The 22,621-nt window shown below is 43.5% G+C and overlaps 1 protein-coding gene across 3 annotated transcripts in view; it reads right to left on the minus strand.

Moving 5' to 3' along the window:
* Positions 1-22,621, minus strand: part of LOC119031153 (E3 ubiquitin-protein ligase RNF43) — an 89,973-nt gene that overhangs the window by 50,766 nt on the left and 16,586 nt on the right. Inside the window, exon 1 of one of the 3 annotated variants that reach the window (XM_037119403.1) lies at positions 17,009-17,099. The exons of the other annotated variants lie outside the window; for them this stretch is intronic. The gene's annotated coding sequence lies outside the window, so the exon portion shown is untranslated. Of the gene's footprint in view, positions 1-17,008; positions 17,100-22,621 lie in introns of those variants that run through there. 3 annotated transcript variants of the gene reach the window in all.

Here is a 22,621-nt window from a genome sequence, read left to right on the forward strand (position 1 = left end):
CTTTTCTCTTCAAATTCCCCACAAAAAGCATCACAATCCCTCTCATGGGGGCTGTATAGAAGAATTCCATTCAGAAATACAACAATGTTGTGGTGACCTTAGCAACCTTTCTTTTTTAAAACCTTCAACCAAAAATTTGAAAGCATCCCATATTTCCTGGTTCATGTGTCAAAAGGTGTCAGACCATGGATGAAAATTACAATGTCGTGAATCACTGGGTCCGGTATCTTTTTTCAAGTCAAAAAAATTCCTGAATGGGATTCCTCTGCGTTACAAAGGAATTCAAATTTCCACTGCGCATTCTGCGGTCAGCGCCTGCAGGCAGGTCCAGAGGTCTACAACACAAACAGGACCCCGCTGATGGAGACAGGACCCGTTCACAGAGACAGATCAACTCCTCTTTACAATGCAGACTCGGCTGGCCCCGCAACCCGATCTGTTCTCTATCCAGAGTCACTCAGCAGCCTCACATTAGACCTTTTACACTTCCTCTGCTGGGTCTCCTTCCTCTGGCCCTCAGGGTGTGAGGACCATGGGTATCTGGGAGTCTCTGTCACGGTGTGTGTGTGTGTGTGTGTGTGTTTGTGTGTGTGCAGTGGACACAAAAGAAGGTGACCTCATATGACATGAAAGCAGACTCGAGAATCCTGTCTGAACTGGAGGGTCCACAATGCTGACAGTCCTGCAGTTGCCTATTAACTGTCATCTGAGTCAAGTTCGTCTGCTGAACGGCCTCCAGCGCTCACACTTAAAAAAAAAAAAAAAAAGAAAAGAAAAAAAGAATCCAGTATCGGGTTTTTCCTAACTCCTGTCCGACTGATCAAATCATTAAAGCCCGGCTCTAATTGAAGACTACTGCGAAGGAATGTTCCACCGAGCAGCGGGCAGGTGACAACAACAATGTGGCAATAACTTTTCATCACCTTTTTTCCCGAAGCTGTGGGTGGGTCAGGGGGTTGGACTGTGGCATTTACTGCCATGCGAGGGGAGGGACTCGGTATAAAGTGGAACCAGAATTTCCTGATCCATTTTTATGCCGGGGCCTTTGTAGGCGAGCCAACACATCTCCTCGGTCGAGTGCACACACACCTGCAGCTGGCGGAAAGAAGGAGGCGAGGGAGGGAGAGAAAAAAGAACTGTAGGCTGCAGTAAATAACCGCATAAAATTAAACTCCTGGCAGGGAAATGATAAAGACAGAGGGGAAAGCACAGCGTTCCCCCCCCCCAAGTTTGGCCCATTCAGAGCCGCGCCGCTATGTGGGTGGGCTGCAAATCAGAACCAGCTCTCACGGGCCGGTCCCTCGGAGCAATCAGGGCTGTGTGGCAAAGGCCAGCTGCTGCCACTCTCGCCAGACTGCATCACGCTCCAAGCGCTCTCCTGGTAAAACCACATCACAGCCGGGCCGACAGCAACCCTGACCTTTGAGAGCGCTCATCACCTCCCCGATCGTCACATCCCTCCCATTCCCATTCACACACGCTTATCATTGCAGGATAATGGTAAAATAACAGAGCTGTGGATAGGGGGGCAGTGCATCACCATTAAGTGGTTTAGTTTAACAGCTCCAAACAAGCTCTTGTGGGTGTTCCGCTGATGTTAAACATCTGCCTGCGCGCTGTAAGGTACCAACAAGGGAAAGGCAACAACAACCACTTTTACAGATCATATCGATCTGTTTTCATATCATCAGCAGCCTGTTTTTATTGTGTTGCTACCCTGTGAAATAGAGGAAACATTTAAGGCTCTTTAAAAAACAGAGCAAACAAAAATGTAATCAAATTAAAACATTTGGGGGAGAAGTACCAATCTCACCGAGATCAGTTTGGCAGTGTTTTTTTTGTGTGTCTAGGACTGCAATTATTATAAAAAGAACTTGTTTTGTCTATAAAGTATCTTAAAAAATTGTGAAAATTGTCCATCTCATTTTCCAAAATTTGCAGTGTGAAATTTTTGTTGGTTGGACAAATTTACCAAAACTCCAGGATATTCACTTTGATATTATAACAAAGAGAAACAAAAGCAGCAGACCTCCACATGTGACAAGACTGTGAAATAATGACTGAAATGATTAAACTGTTACAGTTACAGTATCTTATCTGTGGATAAATGACTCCAATAATTATTGCCACTCTGTTTGAGTCCAAATTAGGGAAGTTATTGTTAGGTTATTGGTTATCAGCCCAAACCGATATTATGGCCGATAAATAGAGCTGATTGTACAAAGTAGAATTTCTTTCACTGACTTATCAAACACAGCTTTGATTGCAAAACAATTGCAATTTACAATACATGGCTCAGAAAGATGGGGGAAAGTGAAGAAGAAGAGCACAACCATTGTCACATTGAATGTTATTATCGTCAATCTTTGACAACTACATCTGAGCCTTTCTTACCATAAAAAAGCATTAACTACAGGTTAGGTACTGCTTTAATGGATAGAAACGAAATTATTGGCAGTGATCGACATGGGCTGAGAACATAAATTCATATTGCGCATAATGAAAGGTACAAAAGCCAAATGTATGTCGCTGCCGCAAAGTGAAAAAAATATACATGATATACTGAGACTGTGGATCTTCTTTCGTCTGATTTTGGTTTAATGAATGTAACTTAAATGTCATTTTCAGGGGGCTACAGTGGTGATGAATTAACTTTACAATATGATGATATTTGGGAAAAAAACATAAGCTATGTTGTTGTGTTTCTATGATCAAGTTATTATCTTAATATCTTAAAAGAAAAAAAAAAACCTTTAAATCTAACATGTTTTGAGCTGGTCCTCTGTGAACTCCTACTACCCCATCCTGCCTCTGTGCAGGCACTGACAGTAGGCGCAAAAAAACACTCTTACATTTGAGTACAGAGTTCCCTCAGGGTGACAACTGGCCTCATGATCACCATTTGAACACGCTAATCCCGCGTTTGTTTGCTGCTCTGCCCTCTATTGAGTTTAATTGACTTCATGGGCCTGTATGAAGGTGTGACTCACGGCATTGAATAAGCTCAATAATTGCGGAGGAATTAATTCTGTCTGATACTCAGAAAGCATTAGGTAAGCCGTAGGTGTGTCTCTCTGTGTTTTTTTCGGTATTCGGCACAGTACAGACATGTGTGATTCAAGCAGATGTTTAGTCATGCTGACACCCGGCCAGCCTGTTATCGCTGTGATATTGGAAGAGCCCGATGTGAGTCATCCTGATAGCGCAGGCTTCAAGCTTAGGCAGCGTTACTGTGAACTTAAGTGGTTATCTCCACTCTCTCTGTGATTCTTGGCACACAAACACACTTTAGATGCTTTTCGCCGCGGTGCCAGCTGAACACGTCACTCACATTAACAAAACAGTGAAATATTATTAACGCGTCCGTCCTACTCCTCTCATAAATGATACCAAACGGCGTCATCGGTTTGACATTTTAAATCCATTGAAAACAATGATGGAAAATGAATCCAGACACTGATGAAGTGAAAAGAAATCATCAAGATTATCTTGACAAAGACCAGACTCTCTTGTTGTGTTACTCAGCTACCGCTTAGCCCCAGGGTGTCTTTCGTGGCTGTTTTACTGGCAGTTCATAATTCCTCAAAGCGGGACACTCAGGAGTAACTAGGCACTGATTTACTATGCTAGAGGGGAGGTCCCAGCCCTTTCCTTCCTCTTGTTTGAAAGTCAACGATTATTCAGTCATTATTAATTAACTGTGATTCTTTTTTTGTCTCACAGTTTGGGTACTCTTAAGGCAGAACATCAGCACGATCCGCGAGACCTCCCATAGAGGCAACCATTAATCACTGGCTTGAAGGTGTACCGCAAAAACCTCGGCACTCAGACTAAAAGCAGTAGCTCAAAAATATATTAAAACGAAAGAGGTAACACATATTTTTAAAAAACAGTTATTGGTATCTTTCAAGACTCTTTCATGCAATAAAACATCCATATTTAATTAATTATGGCCTCTTGAAGCATTTCTTCAACATTTCAGGAAATACTGTATATTTGTGAATTTTGTCAGGCTGGCTGTTCCCACCTGCTTTTAGTCTTTCATAACAGGATCAAGTGTTATTCCTACAGGGGTTAAATACCTTTTTAACCCTTTTAGATCACATCCCCATATTGTGCACCTATTTAACAATATATGCTTAAGAAAAACTGCATTCCTCCACCCATGTCCAAATAAAACATTCAAATCAGCCAAATCTAGATTTTTATTTGGATCTAGCTCATAGATACCAGCGACCTAAATGCCTCCGATTTTTTTTTCAGCAATGTCAATGAAAAGGTACAAAAAAGTCGACCCTCCATCCAAGTTTCAAATCAGACAAATCAGCCGACCAACAAACGGGTAACAGGTGAAATCATGACCTAACTTTGCCAACAACTGGAATCAAGTGACGATAGGCTCCTTTGGTGGCACTATCGACACACACACACGCCAAATGAGGCGGAGTAGTGTGTTGCGTAGTATCAGTGGCATCACAATGGCAAGTAATGATGGAACGAATAAAACTGAAAGGAACGAGCCGTCCACGTTAAATGCAGACGAGAAAGGAAACAAATGGAGAACCAAAGATGGGTGAACCATAGATGAGTCACTGCAGTGTAGTGCAAAATATTTGCAGGGGCCTTAAATACACTATATGTGGTTTTTGTGTTATGCAAGTAAGGACAATCCACTGCCATTGGTCACTGTTGAAATACAAGCAAACATCTGTGTCAACAGGCAGCCACAACAGCTGCCTCGACCTCACTCTCTATTGATGGTTTACTTTAGACATTCCACTGACATACACACACACAAACACACACACACACGCCGAGCACTCTACACACACATTTTACATGAGAAAGTCCACGTTATTTTGGAGCGAAGTGACGTTGGCAGCGCTTTGCGGTGAGTGCGCGTTCGTCTCATCGCGTGGACCCCACAGGCCAGACGCTTTTAGTAGAAAGAGACGGGACTGTCGCCTCAGGAGAGATGGATGGGCTGGGAGATCAGTGCGAGGGGTGTGAGGGGAAGGCGGGAAAGGGAAGGAGGGGGAGGAGGGAACGGAGGGGAGGAGGGAACGGAGGGAAGGAGGGAGGGAGGGGGGTGTCTCAACACGCAGCCCCTCTGGGTAGACGGGCAATGACATCCAAAGCACTTCCTCCCTCGTACTCCCTCCAAAGGAACATGTTGTTAAGGTAGAGGGAGACAGGGGGAGAATCTCAGACATTCATCACAAGGGAGCGTCATATTAGTGGTGAAGGCCCAGAGGAAAAATACGCCGACGCGATTGTTGTTTGTCAGGCCCAGGCACCTGCTTGGTCACCGAGTTCAGCACCATTTTTATCAGACACTTTCCAGTTCAACAGCAGGTGCAAATTAATTTCCTTTAATTCACTTCCTGTCAGGCAGATTAACTCTGGGCTTGACGGGCATGTTCTGAAGAATGTTCAGGCACAAACCGCAGAATAATAATAATTTTAAAAAAAGAAGCAATGTAACCACAGGCTGCGTTTGATTTGATTCAGAAAGAGCAAAACAAAATGTAATCATCCGTATTTTTCTTTGAGCCTTTAAAAAATAAAAAATAAAAAATAAATAAAAAAACAGCGATGGGGAAATATTTAACATAGCTAAGGTTGAATTCAGTGGAATAAACTACAAATCTCGAGGGGATTATAAAAACCAACTGGCATGTGAAACCCCTATCGTCTGAGGAGGAAGTGGAGCAGGCCCAGGGTGTTTTCCACATTACATGCAGCCCTAATATCAAAGGAGATAACAATTCCAGCTGCGTCGCTGTTGCTGCTACACGCAGGATCATCTGGAGGAGTCATCCCCCGACAGTGGCTGCAGAACTCAAAACTCACACACTCATACATTTCATGCGTGGACGTTACGTTAGCATAACGCCTGTAAATCAGACACAAAGCCGCTACATAGAGGTTAAAAGAGGGCCTCCATGGAAGGTCCTTTTTATCTAGTTTTCCTGCCTTTGTAGCAGCTGGGGTGGGGAGTATGAAGGAAGCAAAAAATCTCTATTCTTAATAAAGGCTGTCGCTCCCTTCAGAAGCTTAATTAGAGGCTGAAGCAGTTGCACGCGATGGATCTGGCCCTAGGCATAGGCCTGCGACAGCTGAGCTGCCGCGCTCATTTGGTGAAGATCTGCTCAGAAGCATGCCGTCTATTTGGCCCTCTAGGCCAATCAGGAGTGTAGGAGAGGAGCAGGCAGGTAGATCAGGTATGAATCAAAAAACATGAACACACCTGTCAAGCTGCGAGACCCCCAAGGAGAGCAAGGTTGATCCCATGTTCTCCTCACGCATCTGTGGATGGCCATGGAAGGGTTCGACATGTTGGGGATAAGCGCTTATTTGCTTTTAAGAATTAGATCAATGCCAATCTCACGTCTGTGCGCTAAAAATTAAGCTAAAGCCAGAAAAGGGGTAGCTTAGCATAGCTTAGCATAGCACTGAAAAGCGATCCATCAACCTTCAAATGCAAACGGGCAGATGTTTAGCTAGCTGTTGTAGTTTGTTGCTCATCCAAGCGCAGTACAAAAGTAGCCTACGCACTGTGCAACGTTATTAGCTCAGCTCAGCCAATTGTCTATGACAGGGTATCATATTATGATTGTTTCTATGGGCATTAAATGGATAACGTGTTCTGAATCACAGCTGAGCTGACAACTGCACTCTTAGTGACCACTGAGAACCTTAACTGCTAAAAAGCTACTGATTCAATACAGTCAGTTCACCTTAATAATGTTGTTAGAGGCTTGCGTGATGAAATGTCAGTGCTGACCAGTCCACAGACAGTCAGGGTCATCATTTGTATTCAGTAGGGTAAAAAAACTAGAGGCTGGAATTCCTTTTGCAGTATTGCCAGAGCAAAAACAGAGCAGCATTCTATTAACCTAGGATGGGTCTGGATGTTTTAATGTCTTACAGAAATTGGCATGCCGCTGTTCAACCTCAGCACAGACTGCTGTGGATAGTTTGCTGTATCAAACCTCGAAATGGGTTTGCACATCTTGAAGTCACGCATACGTCGCTCTTCATTGCAGATTTGACATTGTGATGTAGAATAAGTTGTTGACTGTAAAACATGGAGGCCGACTGAACTACAGAGAGAGGGCACCAGAGATCTCTAACACACACACACACACACACACACACACACACACACAGGTGGAACAGGTGGATTTTGGCCAATAAATCTCTCTGAACTGCAGACTCACTGCACCGCTGACTGAATTCCTCTGATTAGTCTTGAAACAGACTGCAGGGTGAGTTCAACTTTGGTTGACGCTTGTGTCGTCTGAGCTGTGTCTAGATGTTTCATTCAAGAGAATTTGAATGATTAGAAGTTCTCATGTTGACAACTAAAATTGTGTTAGAAAGATTTGACATATACAGATGTAAGTATCTCCCCAAGATCCTGACTCACAGAAAGTTCACATTTGCCGTGCTACTCCACAAGACCCATAAATACGCACAAAAAAAGCATCACAGTATATTTTTCGAGATTCCTCCAATTCCAGTGATGATTGACTTCAGGTGCAATTGGTGCTTAAGCTGAATTTTTCATATCAAAGTCTGTACCCAATCTAACCCTGGAGGCCTGTATTGTTTCAGGTTTTTTTTTTTATTGGACTGCAAACACGAGTTAAAGATTTGCGCTTTATTGGAGAACACAGAATGTTCACTTGCAATCATTATATAAATATGACTCCGATTGTGTCCCTCAGTGAGTAAGGTAACTTCACTGGCTTCGGAGCAGGACCTCCCTATGAAGGACTTTATTATGAGCAACCGTGGAAAAATAAAAGCACGCCGACAACAGACAAGGGGAAAAAAGAAAAAGGACTGGCACATAAAAGCGGACTGATAAGCCAGGTAGATTGGCGATAACAGACAAAGACTGTACATGCAGAAACGCGCCAAGACCAGCGAGATGAGGGCCTTTGATAAAACACACTGAGCTGAAGGTGGCGAAACACTGTGTCTAAAATGGAGAGACAGGAAGAGGAAAAGACTGAAGTATAGAAAGAGAGCGAGAGATTGGGAGTTAAGATGGAAATGTGTGTCTCACAGTTGCACCTGTGAGTAATCTTGGGTTCGTCAGTGTGCCTCGACAGGCATCTCTGTAGGCTTCACTTCCTCTAAATGGACCAGATGAATATGTAATCTGTCCCCTTTCATCCACATCCTTTAGTTCCACCGTGGAGACTTACAGTAGCCCGCTCTGGTCTCTGCTCCGAGTGGCACGAAAACACGAAATGTTGTGCGCGAGCTGCACAAAAGACAGGTCGCGGGAGCAAAAATATCCCCCAGCCAACTAACCACTGAGCGTGACGACAGTCTCAAGAGTGGACTTTATGATATACATCTCTGTATGTGTTAGGGCTTGAGACCAGCGGCGTCTGATCATGCAAAGGACAACAGAAAATGTCTTTGGGATAAACAGAGACCTTCCCCCAGATGCTTGCATGTATGTTTAACTATTGCTGAGCAAATGAGAACCTGAGGTAAGTGCTAATTACAACGGAGGTGCTACTTCTCATGAAAGGACAAAATACAACCAACAGGAAACAAACTCAATTGTTCCCTATAAATAACAAATCTTGGTTGAAATAGTCAAGAGATCTATGTAGTTATAAGCAGCTGGTGGGCAGCAGAATCCTGCACTGTGTCTGGCTATCGGGGCTAACAGCTTATGTAGCTAAACAGACAGCAGGACCAAGAGTTTCTGTTCAGAGGAACAAGAGGGTGGACTGCAGTTTAATGTGACACACAGCAAGTTTACAGTCAAAAAACTGCGCTGAGGTACTTCAGCTGGGCACCTTCTGGAGGTACAACTGCTCAGTTGGTAAATGCTTATACAGCTAACAGCCATACATAATAAGAACAAAGTGAAGAAAACATTTTGATTTTCGGACAGTTTACATTCACTTTGGGAGGAGTAAAGTTGTTTTTTGAGATGGTGGTGAAAAACTCTGGAGCTGTAATATGCGTGCACTAGTATATGTGGTAGTAAAGGAGAAACGCAGAAAAAAAAATACGAATCTAAGGGCCATTAAACAGTAGAATTTTATTGCTGCCAAGCACAAAACAACACAACGGAATGAATGCTGATAAATACCAATGACTCAACAATCACTTCTCCAGGTGTTCAGATTTTCTGGCTTTCAGAAGCGACTTACTGTCCAGCCCCTACTCTGTTTTGGAACAAAAATAAAACTCCCCAGCTGGGGCGCCCATTAGCTCACTTGGTAGAGCAGGCGTACCATGTACGGAGGCTTTGTCCTCACTGCAGCAGCCCCAGGTTGGAGTCCTAGCCTGGGGCCCTTTGCTGCGTGTTGTCCCCACCTCATCATTATTTCTTGTCATCTCTGAAGCTGTCCTATCAATAACTCCGTGCAAAGGCCAAAAAAATAATCAAAACAAAACAAAAATTCCCCAGCTATTGGAATCTCAAGACTCTCCAAACACACACGTACACAGGCTCTCGAGTGTGTATACGTGCCCTCAGCAATCCACCTCATACTGCAAATGTATCTACTATAGAAGACATGGATGCAAGATAACGTGTTTCAGTTACAGAGGCTGAAAAATGCACCACCAAGCATCAGGTTACCGAAATTATTGCCATGTTTTACTCAGTTATGACGACAGTGACAATGGTCCGGTGTCATGATACATCAATCATAAATTCCAGTCTTGAAAAGCAATGATTGAAACAGCTGATAGTGATTTTAAAGCAGCTACAAGTAGCTTTTGTTTTCTTGGCAGACCTTGTGGACAACAGTGGAAAGAAACACCACCATCTCCTCTAACAAACATCTTGTCTCGGATAGTTTGTGCATTTTTTTTTTTTTTTTTTTTTTTTAAAGCGAGTGAAAAAAAAAAGAAGCAAAATATTTGTAATACCACTTTTCTTTCTATTTTTAAGATCACTAACTTTAATATGACAGTGGTGAAAAAAAAGCAACTTGGTTTTAGTGCGGTGCCACCAGGTTACAGAGCAACCCATTTCCTCAGGCTATGAGACCCCTGAATTCATCCTCAGCAGGAAATGTTGTGCTTTTTGTGTTTTTTTTAATTCTATTTCATGGACCATTTCATAACTAGTTAAAAAGTCCTTGTGGTATGTTTAACGAGGGCACAACGCCCAAGAGCAACTATTGTCATCGTAACATACACAATAAACCGTTTGATCTGTTTCTGGTGTGAGGGGGTTCAGCTGTGTCACAACGGAGTTTAAACAGTTACTGTCAAATTAAATATTATCTATTTAAGCTGATTTTAATGTAGGGTGATAATATTACTTTATTACATTCAACTAAAGGCAAAGGTTACTCAAGAGGGGAGGTGCCTGGGCGCTTAGTGAGCTGGTTAAAGAGTTCAACAAAAGAGATGACTTCACACATTACACATTATCTGATTTGGGTGATGTGTAATACGGGCGTTCCAAGACTTCATCCGGCTGAAAGATGAGGACTATGGGACCCTCTGTTGGTGTCAGAGATGATTTATAAAGTTACAGAAATACTAGAAAAGCCTATGACAGACTAATGCCATTCGGAAAAAACAAAGTATAGCACCGGAGGGGGATAAAATGATAAGAGATCTTGGTGTTTTGACTGTCAGCAGTATCTGATAGGCCATGATAATGACTGAAGGGACAGCGGAGCCCACAGCTTAAGGCAGAGTTTACATTGCAGCTTGATGTTGTCACATACTCCAGCATGAAAACGGTACAGTATAAGTAGATTATACTGTATGGGCCATGGAGACAAGCAAACATCAGAGAGCAAATATAGAAGAGCCACTGACATCAACAAAATTGTAGAGAAAAAAAAAATTGTGTTACTTTCACTTCAAGCCCTGTTAGCCAGTCTCTCATCTACTGTAACTCCCCTTCCTTCTCCACAAGCATTTGGTTTCCATGGACTCCGGTCTAAGTAGATTAGGAAAGCACTCTTGTTTTCCTGCAGACATGGCAAGCTGTCTGCTGTCCATCAGTCCACATCAAGCACATCCAATGTGTTGGCCTTCACCTCCTCCTCCTCCTCCTCCTGTTAGAAACTGAGGCCGAAGATGGGCGCCATGCCAAATACACCAGATAGTTTCATCCACAGCTGCAAGCAGGCAGCCGGCCCAAGTAACAATGGAGTCCACTCATTAAAGCTAACCCGACTCCGACAAAGAGAAACGTGGGGAAAGGGTAGGAGAAAGGAAGAAAACACTGGAAAGTGAAACAGGAATGTGAAAAAAACTCCTCAAATTGAGTCTAAACAACAGTGGATCAAGATATATTATTCTTAGGCAGATGAAAAAACAGTATTCAAACAGCAAAAACAGGTCCTGGCGGAGGGGAAGACAGCAACGCAGCCTGTCATGGATGAGACTCAAGGAGTGATATGAGCTGATATCAGATGCAAAAGATATCTGGTTTTGTAGCCTCGGGCTATGCAGAGCATGCGTCCCACGTGCGGAAAAGAAACCAATCTCTCCACCGCGTCAAAAACAACACTGCTACTATCTGGAACAACTGTGTGGCATCAGTCTACAAAGTGTTGCTTTGTTGCCATGCATGACGCAATTGAATATATGTACAATAAAACAACAGCGCAAAGCTGCACACAAAAGGGTGCAATCGTAATGGTAATCTTCATTATCAATAGACCTTAAAACCTGGGCCAGAGATAATAAAAATCAATAATGTTACAACATTAGTTTTTTGGTGCAGAATTTAATGATTGTGGAGGACATGACTTGCTCATGTATGAATGTTTTCTTTAACATTTATACTGATCATAGTGTAATATGGTGTCAAATAAACAATCTATGTAGTGTAATGGCAACATATTTAATTAAATAATGTGCACAAAGTCATTAATGTGGAAGTGAAACGTTTTTAACCAATTTTGGAGTCTATAGGCTGTTGTGTGGGGCTGTACTGAGCAGAAGCTAACACCAGCATGCCAACTTGCTTACAGCCACAGTGCTAACATGCTGATGTTTAAGAATTTTTCATTTACTACAGGCGGATGTTTGGAGAGACGTTCCTCCACAGTGTTTGGTTAGCAGAAGCACAGCTTCACAACAGTCACAGATCTCTTGTCCCACAGTGGGCAGATAGATGTTTTACTTTGAGGCTAATTAGAAAAACAAGCTAGTGGTTGTAAGAGGCTGTACTAATGGAAATGCTAACTTTAGCATGCTAAGTTGCTCACAGTGACAAGGCTAAAATGCTGACAGTTAAGAGGTATTTATATTTTCATGGTTGCCATTGTAGTTTCAAGCGCTTGCATGCTAGCATTTGTTCATTAGCACTGACCAAGTACAGCTGGGGCTGGTGTGAGTGTCATTAGTTTTGTGGAAATATAGCCACACTGCTAGCATAGCTAAAAAGCTAAATGAAATACAATATTTGTTGTAAGTGTAGTTGACTGGAAACGAGAGTGAACAACATTTTTAGCGTTATATGTAACTATTTTCCAAGGCCGGAACAGCGTGCTTACTAACAGGTGGAAAATAACATCATAAATAAACAAGTTTTAATTAATTAAATAAATGTTTTCTTATACCACCAACTTCCAGTTTTCTATCTTTAAGTGTTGTTGTCCGTTCAGCGTCCTGATTTGGTCGTGATGCCGCCTATAGGCTGTTAGTCATGGTGGCATTCCTCCACACTATGTCTGATTAGCCACAGCTTCCCAACAGTCAGAGATCTCTTCTCACACAGTAAAATAGGAGCTGGCCACACAAGCCTTCATTTCTTCCAAGGGGTCCCACCAGCAGCCTGTGTTTTCTTGAAGAGTCTCTAACATTAAAGACTGCTGCGTTCTATTTCTGTCATATGGTTAAGTTTTACAGAATTGTGCTCCCGACAACCAGGGGCCTCAAGAGCTGTGTGTGTGTGTGTGTGTGTGCGTGAAAGCGAGAGTGCACAGCGGTGGTGCCATGCTGGGAGAGCAGTTAGCATGTAGCATATAAGTTTCTCACCACATCCTTCGTTAGCAGTGGGGACATAGCTTGGTGCTGTGCCCACGTAACCTGACGCCTTCTGGTAATGGCATTTCATTCTTTCACACGAGCCTGGACTGTGTGTGTGTTTGTGAGAGTGTGTGTGAGACTTTGGGTGTGTGTGTGGGGGGGTCCGAACATGGAAGCGAGCATCTAGCGGAGGCTTGGGCAGGCCGGCAGAGGGCGGGGAACAGCTGGCCTTTCATTGACAGGCTTTGAGTGCTGGCAGTTAAGATTTCACTCCAAAGAGGGGGGGTGTGGTGGGACGGGGGCTTTGACATTGTTCCAGCGGGAGCCAACTGTGCTTGGAAAAAAAATATAAATATATGCTTAGGAAAAGAGTAGCTTGGAAGACTGTTGGGGGTATTGTATTGTCCAGCGGGGACGGCGTAACGGAGAGGACTAAAGCTATTACCACGATGACAGTGCGCGCTATTTCTAGAAAAAAGCACAGTCTAATCATTATTTGTACGCAACACTGCCACTGTGCCAGAGCTACAAATCACACAACCGAGACTCTAATCTGTGATGTTTTGCCAGCGTAGCGCTGCCCAACCGGCTATTAAAGAGGGACTCCAGTGGCGTTAGCAGGGCAAAAATAAGATGAACCAGCTGGGCACTAATACTATCACATCCGGGTAAAGCGCAGGACAAACCACACTCGCATGTCTACCAGCATGATGTTGGTATTCACTATTACAGGAAACATCTGAGGTGGAATTATACTGGCAACATCACAGAAGCTGTGTACGTTCTTGCATGACAAATGTGTGTTTTAAAGAGGGAGAAAGTGGTGAAACGCACACACACAAACATGCGCGCACACACACATGTACGGCATAAGAGTTTTCTTTTCCTGTTATTAAAGGTCACATTAAAGCAGAGTGATGTTGTTTTAATACCTGCCTTTACCCACCTAGTTATCATACCCACATTACTGATGATTACTGGTCAGAAATCATCCCTACAATAATGTTGCAATATTGGCTTCTAAGTATCGCCTCTTTGGTTGAAAATAAAAAGGTATACATCATAAATGACAATGTGGCCTAAAAATGTTGTAATATTATTCTAAGGCCATTGGGCCCAACCCTCCTGCCAACACCCCTGTTTTACTGAGTTTCTCCTGTTTGGTAATTTGGCCGACCCTCAAACTTAATTATTAACAATCCCCATCCATGGATCCACTAATTTTCTATCTTTGTCTGATATCACCCAAGTTGCCAGCTCGTCTATAAAACACAACGTACAAACAAAATTGACACACTACATACTGTCACCACAGCCTGGCAACACACTGGCTACAATCGAGGGGTGTGTGTTTGCTCTGCATTTTACAGCGCCCAGGAACTTCAGATCTAAGCCAGCGGCTTGGTCAACGGCACTGACTGGAGAATTAACAAGGCTCAGTGAGGGTAACCCTTCTACTCACAAGTTAGAATAACGGCAGGTTAAATGGCTCCAGTTCCACCCCCAACCAACAAACTAGTACAAGTGGTTACTGTAGTGGTCAGGACGAGGTCCCTGCTATCCAGCCTCCCCTCCCCAAACACACAATCACACTGGCTGTCACTTTACAGGGATTGAATTGCAGGTCCAATGTCTTTTACAGATGCGTTCAACTTTCGTAAGTTACAAACCAAAAGAAAAGGTGTCAATTCAGCTCTGCTTTCATCCATTGTTTGTATTTTTTTGTATTTAAACATTTATTTGAGGACTTAACTGAATACTTACACCCTCATGGTACTAAGTCTCTTTATGCCATTCAAGAAATCACTGCCCTTATCCTACAATCTTACAACACAACACAACAACCCTTCAGTCCATTCATTTGCTACATGTCGTTGGATTCAGTATCAAGTGGAGTACATATTTTGACACCTCATGGAATGATTCCATCTTGTTATTTTTAGCAGCGAGCAGAGCTCATCCATCATCCGGCAGCACGGTGCCGTGTGTCCCTGTCCGGGGCTCCCATATCGCCCTGAGACCCAGCGACCTGCCTTGTCCTGCAGCCCCCATAGAACTAGGCCACCCAGGCCAACATGCTGATTGTTGAGCTCCAGAACATTTACCTCATCTTTTACCCCCACCCCCCTGCACTGTGCACTGGCCAGTTGGTTCCCACACTCCCCTTCTGTAGCAGGCGTCACTGCTCCCCAACCTTACCCCCACAAAAGGGCCAGTGAGCAATGACCTCACCATGTAGAGGCTCACCGCTCATGCACAACCCCACACGCACGCATTGTCACAAACACATACATTTTGGCGCACACAAGCTCGATCATGAACGCACATCCACACACCTACTCCATCAATGCCACCATCCCCCTATACCCACAATGCCGCTGTCATTCACCCGAGCAGATGCACTCTCCAACCAGAGCTCAATTACTCTGCCCAAGTCGCAGTGACATGCACAAAACACACATGGATAAACAAGTAAACATGTCGTCACCCACAAATGCGGCTGGCATGTCCTGTGTCAGTCAGAAACAACATGGTTCAGTCATTCAAAGTCTAACCGAACACCAAAATGGGTGTCATCTTTCAAATAGTGAAACTGTATGACAGAAGCAATGAAGATCGTTCTTTAACATTTCCAGAATTTGGCCAGCTCAGCTTGGTGTCAAGATCAGACCACATGATATTCAGCTGATATTATAGTCGTACATTCTAGTCATGACATAGAATCCTACACGCTGGACCCCGACAAATCACAGCCTGCCATCTTGTCCAACTTGCACGACATAGATAAATGTTTGGGATCGCTGTTCCACCTGACAGCACCGTCAACCTATGTGCACATCCCATCACCACAGGGAGATGTGTGCTGTCTTTTGCCTTCCCAGTTGGTCAAAAGAGGGTGCGAGCGTGTGTGCACAGCGTACATACAGCTTAATGTAGTATGGAGAGGGCGGCGTCACACCCACAGGTCTGATAAATTGGGTGTTCTTGCACAAGTCAAGATGTGGTTCCTGAGTTTGGGCTGTTTAATAATGGTCAGAACATTTTTTGCAGTACTTTATGACATCATAGTCAAGTGGACCTTTTGGGTATAAAATGATATCACTTCATAATTTAATCCTATTAGACATCCTTCAAACACTTGAGTAATGGTCGAAAAATTTGCTTTGTTACCTCACAGTGACCTTTGACCTTAGACCACCAAAATCAGATCAGTTCATCCTTAGATGTTTTCTGCCAAATTTGCAGAAATTCCCTCAATGCGTTTCTTAGATATTGCATTCATGAGAATGGAACGCCATGAGGTCACACAGACCCTGAGAACAAATGGACAAAGAAATTCCCCTCTTGAGTTATCCTGTTCTCATGAATGGGACGGATGGACAGACAACCAGAAGACATAACACTATAGCCAGTGCGGAGGCATGACAATAGCTGAGGCTTGTAGCGTCATGTACCAGTGTGATGATGAAACCCGATCAAGGAAGTCAGGGTTGATTAATAGTTTAATGCAATTGAAGGCTTATCAGATGCCAAAACCCTGCAAACCGCTTGACAGTTTACTATGAGACAGGATTTCATGAATATCATTTGATATTTTCCCTGACATTACAACACTGTCAGTTATTTTGTCTTTGGCTGATTGACGATTGTGAGGTAAAAAGGTAGAAATGCAGTGTTCACATCACAAAGAAATCTACCAGTAACGTGTGATTGCACATGTTTGACTGGCTTTTGCAGCCACCTTGCTGGAGGATGTAGCAATGTGGCAAAAGTTAAGCCACGTTAAAGCTTCTTTTGCCAGATGCCTCTCCATTTGTCGGAGCCCGACGCATTGGCAATCCCACCGTGTTAACAAAGTGGTCCAATTCAAAATGATAAGGGAAACTGTTCGACTTAACTTGTTGTGTTGTGGGCATAAAACATGCAGTTGTTGCACCTGACGCTAATGTTCCCCACATCTGTCGGGTCTGAGGTCTAAATTCGCCATTAAAAGATAGTTCCAGAGCAATCTGGTCCAAACCTGAGAACTTTGCTGAGAGTTGTCAGCTCTGCTCCTTCCTCCTCACATTCAGGGAGGAGCTGTGGCACACCGCTGCTTCGCTGCCATTCCATCCCCCTCGTGGCTTCTCAAGCTTCTTGGCAGAATAAAAGGCCTCTCTGATCAAAGGACTCGGAGACAGGTTCCAACTGAAAAACCTGCAGCTATCACAGCGGTTTGTTTATTCTACATCGCCATGACAATATCAGATAAGCGATCTAAAAATATAAGGGGCTAAAGAAACGGGTAGACGATGACAGAGTAAAGCGTGCAGGTTACAATGAATGAATCTGTATGGTGGAGGAAGCGGAGGGAGATAAAACAGGGAAATGCCTGTTTCCATTGCTACTGGATACAAACAGTGGGAACAACAACAACACAGGCCTGGGGTCAGCTCCTGAGTTCACTTTGCTGTTGATTCAAGCCTGTACGTGTGGATTATGAAGGTCCTGTGTCCCTTCTATTCCATGCTGTATATAAATACCACCTACATACCAGTCCTTTATTAATGTAATCAATTCTTTAAGAGGGAGGCATGGCTGACTATTTCCACTGCTGGAAAAACAAACTATGATTGTGGTTTTAAAATAGCTGACTGATATATAACAAATCTTTCATATATTTACATTAGATAAGCTGCCTGAATAACAGTAAAACAACGAACAATGCAAAAGTTTCCAAGCCATATCTCAAGTACGGCTAACAAAGGCTTCTGAGACTTGCATTAATGTAAATTAATGCAGCTGCAGTAAAGCCTACAGCACAGCTTGCCTGCTGAAATCCTGCACTCTTTTCTTTACGGTACCCACGTTTGCCCCCAGCATTCACCGCATATTGCGTGTGTTAAAAGGGTGTTTCTGTTGAACGGCACAATCGCATCCAAACCAGGGTGGCGGGCACTGCACAAAAACAGGTCACCGTGTTTCCACAATGCCCGCACAGCGATAGGTGGGGCCGAGTGGGAGAGCTCGCAGTGGGCTGCCTGGTGGAACAGGCCCCTTCACCGGGTAGCCAATGATCTCCGAGGAAAATGTCACCCTGAAAAATGATTGACACGCCACAGCTTTGACTGCTGGTGAATGCTAAGGATGGAACAAGGATTGCATACCCGTGCAGCTAGGAAAACATAACTTGCAGCTAGGGTTGCCTCCCGTGTCTCCAGTGCCTCCCATTCAAACCACAGCCGTGCAATACTATACCTGCTAACAAGGCAGTTTGACATTCTGCCTCCAATATTTACTTTCCACTGTATTTATGATCTCTGGAGCCAACCCTTCTCATATTCCCTTTTGATTTTCCCGGCGCATTTCCCTCCGCTGAAGCGCTGTCGCTCTGCTGTGTCAATGATTGTCGGGGCCTGCATCTGAACTTTGAACTGGCGAGGCAAAGGCGCTCTCTCTTGCACACTGCAGCGAGTTCAGGGCTCTAGGTTGGGGGTTAACTCGTTTACGATTCGCACCATAAAGCTTCCTGAAAGGTTGGTCAGGCTGAATGAGTAAGGATGTGTTAACCTTTCAACTTCCCACGCAGCAACAGTACAGGGTCACAGGAAATGGCTACGTGAGGGTGTGTGTGTGTGTGTGTGTGTTTGAAATTGTGTTCCAGTGTTTGTGAAAAGGCAACTGGACGTGTCTTTCTCCTCCGAAGAGCAGGTGTTTGTGCAAGCTGTCCCAGGAGAGGCACCCTGGCTACAGTGTTGTGAGACCGCTCCCACCTGTGAAGATCAAATATGAGACATTTATTATACAGGGGGGACTTATCTAGCGCTCCCTATCTGATGGGCTATGTAATGGAGAGGCCCTGGAAAGATCCACTTTCACTGCCCTAAAAGGCTGGAGAGGTGACCCAAAAGGAAAACATTATGCGAGAAAACAAAGACGTCGGAGGCGTGGAGGAGAAACCCTCTGAAGGGTTCTGCCCTCTCTCCTCTCCGCTCGCCATGCAGAACCACTGGATCACTGCAGGGCATATTATTTGTGTGTGTGTGTGTGTGTGTGTGTGTGTGTGTGTGTGTGTGTGTGTGTGTGTGTATGTGGGTGGGTGGTGTGTTTGAGATCTCACTAGTCACCAATTTTCAAGTTCTGCCTAATTAGACTGTTTCAAGCGATAGTTCTGCGTTCGGGAGGTGGTGAGTAACCACGGTTTACATGTAATTATGTGCTGTCAACAGCAGACATTTCAACTGCAGAGTTGTAATTTTACCATATTGTGGCCTATGCATCATTGTGCATATTGTATCGTGAAACCTTTAGCAATACCCAGCTGTAAAGTGCTGCCACTGTTTGTCCTCTGGGCACCGACGTGACACCAGTAAAACGATGTCGGCCTTCTCAAAGTCAAAGTCAACTCTCGACTTACAGCACCGGCCCTTCAGCAAAGGTCTCATGCAACCAACGCTTGCTACAGCGCTGCATGCAAACTGTTATATAACCGCCTACAAAGCGCTCTGCAACCCAGCCAGACTGAAATCAGACTGGATTACTGCCGACAGGGCATTAAAAACGGGTAATTTAATTGTGGTTGACGCCTGGAAGATCTGTACCTGTTCTGTAACTTTCTGCTTTCGCCCTGTGTGTGACACAGCACGCTGACATTTGCATTCACACACATATTAAGGTCAAGTACAGAGCTGACATGTCCCGTTTTAAGCCTTGCTAGCACGGGTTTGTTGGTCAGTCAGACTGCCAACCACTTTGGTCCAGTCTCAAGTATCTCAACTTTTTCCAGGAAATTTGGTTTAGACAATCACATCCCTCTCAAGATGAATTTCATTTAATCTTTGGTGATCCACTACTTTACTCTCATTCACAAAAACATTCGGCTGACCGTATAATAGATGCCTTACGGCAAATATACACACTTGAACCCTCAGCAGTGCTGATTCTTTGTATATATATATATATATATATATATATATATATATATATATATATATATATATATATATATATATATATATATATATATATATATATATATATATATATATACATCAAACAAAAGGCGGAAAATGACAGATGGAAGTGACGGATGACATTACACTCATTTTTTTTTTTTTTACGGCACTTTCATGCTTTTATGTCATAACATTCCTTTCACTACCCTGATACAAAAACCTATATTTCCACTTTACGCATTGTGATTGTAAATGGACTTGCATCTGTATGGCACTTTTCAGATCTACTGATCACTCAAGGTGCTTTACACTTATTACATTCACCCATTCACACACACATTCATGCACTGATGGCTATGTGAGGTGCCAACCTCGACCTGCTCATCAGGAGGGATACAGCACGTTCCATCCAAAGCAATGGAACAACCATCAGAAGCAATTTGGGATAATTTAGGGTTTAGTATCTTGCCCAAGGGTATTTTGATATGCGGACGGGAGGATTCAGGGGATCGAATCACCAGCCTTCTGTTTAAGTGATGTCCCACTCCACTTTCTGAGCCACAACAACCCTAAATTGCCCCAGTTGTCACTAAGGACATTCACTTTGTCTTGTCGATAATCATATAATCAATCTGCTACTTGTACAATTGGTTGCGTCCGGCTGCTAAAAATGTGACAAAAGACGACACAGTATGTATCTAGAATACCTTATATACACGCCATGAACCACTCTCAGGTCAAGGACTGGAGTCCCTCAGTTGTTGCTTCTATTGTGAGCCCAATCAGTTAGTCCCTGGCATTAAAAGACAGGGATGACGGGGTGGACAGTAAACACCTCAGAGTTAATTAAAAGCTGCAGAGATAAGGCTGCGATGAGAAGCTACCGTCTCCCCTGCTTTGTCAGGGTATAAAAGGGCCAGGACTTCCTGCTGGGGAGAGGAAGTGAGCTTGGGAGAGGTAGAGGAGGGGGTGAGGGATTATCTCTCCACATTAGCAGGCTTCACTGAACCAACAGAGCAGCGTACAGCCCGAGGATATCTGACATCGCACTTTCAGATACAGTCTGCGCCACACACACACTTCAAAGCACTTTGTGTTTACATATCAATTATAAAGAATCAGATTCCAGGTTTAATACACACACCACCATCCACTGTTCAAAGTGTGTTTACATGCCATCAAGAGTGCCATGTGTGCAGACAGATTGGGCCTAATATGGGCGAGCACCTGGTTACAGCGCGATGAGGCTGCCACCTGATCAAATAGGCAACATAATGCACTCCAGTAAACACACAGATGGACACGTTCACAGTGTTCACCTGGCTGCTGTCAGCTCCTGCACTTCTTTTGAAACGCACCGCAGAAACACAAAACACGCTGCAGATCCAGGACTTGATTCTATGGTCAAACAGTCAAAAAAGAGGGAGTCGGTGTACTGTCGGTCTCTGTGCAGTCCAAAATTAGATGAACAATATGGCAGCCACGTAACAAGATGAGCCAACAGGGGGCATAATAAATACATGACACTGTGAACTCTGAATGTGGCTGACTACATATTTTGGCTCCCTTTTGGATGACCCTACATCATTGGAACTCCGGTTGTAATGAATCACTTGTGACATCAAAGACACAAAATGTACCGTACAAAACTTCAAATACATCACAGTAGGTCTGGACTTTTACTACTTACGCACTCGTGTTATACAGTGTGAAAACTGAAATATCTGCAACAAAGCTTCACTTGCTTACAAATGTCCCTTGCACTGGGAAATTCAGGTTATACACGCACACAAAAAGTAAAATTAAATTAAATTCTCTCAGGTTTCTATTCATGTTTTCTTCAATTTTCATTTAAAGTACATCTTAATGCGCGTCATTGTGTCTCTAATTGGGATTTCCTCCACAAAGGTCCCCTTTTAATGATAGTTATAAAATTACCTCTTCATAAAATTGTCTTCTTGTGATCATGACCTACATATCTTACCATCTCGTAAAAACAAATTTATGGTGTTTGCCAGCGTCAAATTGGATTGATACTGATAAAGATTTGAGCTCTAGATCCAAGAGCTGACTCGCTCATTATTTGGCCATTAGACTTTTAAGTCAATAATTGATTGATTTAAAACCTGATTAGCTCGTCGGCCATTCTTTTTCATGTCTGCGGCTGTGTCCTCGTGGACTGACTTTATCAAAGTCAAATGGGCAGTGAGGCCGGATCCTGGCTAAACTGGGTATCTGTCATCCGAAGATAACGAGATAATAAAAGTCATGATCATCATGACATATTATGTTTGAAATCTTAACATAGTAATTTCATTAAATTGTTATCTCAGAATAACAACGGAAGGGCAAAATAGGCTCAAAATGGTGCTATTCCTTTTTGACAGCAGGTTCCAGGCCTGTCATTTAGTTTCAGGAGGAGGGATGACTGTTCACAGACGTGAGTTTATGATGTGATCTCAGAGAACTGGTGTAAAACATTTATGAGCAAGTACATCCACTTTCATCATGGGAATATAGCAGCAATCTAAACAATACAATTAATAGATTGGCAACACCTACTGCTCCATATTTATTACTTCACTTCCAACTGGCCTTCTACTTACTTCTATTTGTTTAACTGTTTGCTACTTTTACAGTTTGGGTGTCGACAAGCTCTCATCATCACTCAGGATACTGAGACTACAGCTTTTGGTACT

This window comes from Acanthopagrus latus, chromosome 13 (genome assembly GCF_904848185.1).
Source record: "Acanthopagrus latus isolate v.2019 chromosome 13, fAcaLat1.1, whole genome shotgun sequence".
Classification (NCBI taxonomy): Eukaryota; Metazoa; Chordata; class Actinopteri; order Spariformes; family Sparidae; genus Acanthopagrus; species Acanthopagrus latus.